General features: G+C 44.5%; 1 protein-coding gene across 3 annotated transcripts in view; it reads right to left on the reverse strand.

Annotated features, from left to right (window-relative positions):
* cbfb (core-binding factor subunit beta) overlaps positions 1-2,500 on the reverse strand; it is a 32,209-nt gene that overhangs the window by 6,827 nt on the left and 22,882 nt on the right. The window lies entirely within an intron of this gene.

The raw sequence follows: 2,500 nt of genomic DNA on the forward strand, positions 1-2,500 counted from the left end.
AAGGACTATTGAGAATGGGCTCAAACCTAAACAAGGAATCTCTTCTCTGGTCTATGGAGAGACAGACATACACACACACACACACACACACACAGAGACACACAGAGACACACACACGAATACATTCCACTCTTTCCCTTCTTCCTGTCCCACCTCCATTCTCAACCACCCCCCAACACCCTTAACACGCACGCACCCACACACACACACATACACACACACAATTTCTTTCACACACGCTCACGGGCACGCTCCGCTGTTTGCACCATGCTATGAGGGCGTTTATTTATGGAGGTCAGTGTAGTGTAAAGTAAGAATACACCGATCTTCTCTTACCAGAGCCAAGCAAATCCTGCCCACATTTATTTATACAAACCACAGACAACGTGCAGACTGATGAACCAGCCCAGCAGAAAGATGATTACATCCGTCTGGAACAGACAGGGAGAACGATGGAGAGAACCAAGCAAAGAAAGTGACAAAGGTAAGGATTGAGGAGCCATCCACGCGTGCAGTAGTAATACTGCGAGAGAGAGAGAGAGAGAGAGAGAGAGAGAGAGAGAGAGAGAGGTAGCAAATGAAAGACAAACACATCGAGACAGAGACAAAGAGGGAGACAGAAACAGTGGATGAGAAAGAGAGAGAGAGCGTGTGTGTGTGTGTGTGGGGGGGGGGGGGGGGGGTGCGTATATGGCTGTCTGTCTGGCTTGAGGCCACAGATTTATCCCATCTCTGTGGCTGAGGAATCCAGGCAGAGACAAAAGCACGCAGTCTGTCAGTCTATGGCTGATGTTTATTTCTGTAGCAATGAACACAGAACAGGATAGAAAGACACACACACACACACAGAGTGAGAGAGAGAGAGAAAGAGGGAGAGAAAGAGAGAAGCGAGAGGGAGACATGTTGACCATAAACACACACACACACGCACACACACGCAAACACCTCTGTCTCAGTCCTCCTGTCTAGAACTATTTCTCCACACACACACACACACACACACACACACACACACACACACACACACACACACACACACACACACACACACAGATGTATGCTACAGAGAGATTTCATCTCTAATATGAGCAGTAACCTTCCACATTAAGGGCATAAAAGCATACGAAACTGAACAAAAACCAAATTACAGTTGATCACAGGCCACTGAAACTCTCCCACTGTTTTCTGGCCAGCGCAGTAAAACTCACTCACCGACACCCTCCTCAGCCAACACGCACACACACACAGACACACACACATATATAAGACACACACACGCATGCACACGCACATGCACACACGCACATACACACACACATACACACACACATACAAAACACTGCATTTTTATGCAGCTGCTGCACTGTCTCTCCGAAAAGGGGCACAATTACACTCAAACTGTAGATTTATGACAAAGACGGGGGCCTTCATCATTGTTTTATTGTCTTCCTCAAACCGACAGGCCTGTAAAGCTGGGGTAGCTGATACTGTCCACGTCATGAAAATAAGATTGTTTTTGCCAACGTTTTCTCTTAATAAGGAGGACATAAAGTAAGAAAGTCTGATAGTGAGTCAGTAATGCGGTGAGTCTAATTAGAAAGATATTTCGTAAGAAAAGAAGCCAACTGAAAGATTTTGTGATTGGCTGAAGTGGTTTGGCTGATAATGACTGGGAGGTTTGTGCAGGGGCTGAGTCTCTCTAGGACTCCTTTGTGTGTGTGTGTGTGTGTGTCAGGTGAAAAAACACTAGAGTGAGTCTACAGTGGGTCTAATAAAACAAGGCAGGGTTAAAATACGGGAGTACAGCTGGAGTCAATGTTTTCACACCTGAACACAGAACTCAGTCGCTCTGCTCCTTCTCTCCCTCACTCTCACTTCACTGTCACTCTCTCTCCTTCTCTCTCTCTCTCATTTTCTCCATCACTATTGCTTCCTATCCATCCCAAACTTCTTCTACTCTCCTGTCTACACTCTAATATTGTCTTATTCACTCCATCATTTGTTTCCCTTGTTCCACCATGCATGTCTAAACCTCTACCTCTTCAGCCCCTGAACATCTCCCTTTCTCTTCTATTCTTTCCTCTCTAATATCTTCACTCTTTCTCATCCAGCTCAACCTTCTGATATGTATCCTTCCATTCTTCATACCTGCCTACCAATAGCAGTGTGAGTACAGAGAATCTCTGGATGGCATTTTCCTATAGCCCTGATAACTCTTAAAGAAAGAAAGAAAGAAAGAAAGAAAGAAAGAAAGAAAGAAAGAAAGAGAAAGAAAAGATGTAAGAGTACAGCAGATTTTGAAACAGAGGTTAATGCATCCAGTGAAGAAGAATAAACATCCCTGTTCAAACGGTCCATTCATTTATGGAGCTATACATCCCCCAAATTTTCAAGACTTACAATCTACATCCTCTAATGTATTTTCTGAAGCACTGATGAGGCACAATTACAGAGCACATTTGTAACAAAGCATGGCAGAAACACAAAAACCACACAGTGC

This window comes from Chanos chanos, chromosome 2 (assembly GCF_902362185.1).
Source record: "Chanos chanos chromosome 2, fChaCha1.1, whole genome shotgun sequence".
Classification (NCBI taxonomy): Eukaryota; Metazoa; Chordata; class Actinopteri; order Gonorynchiformes; family Chanidae; genus Chanos; species Chanos chanos.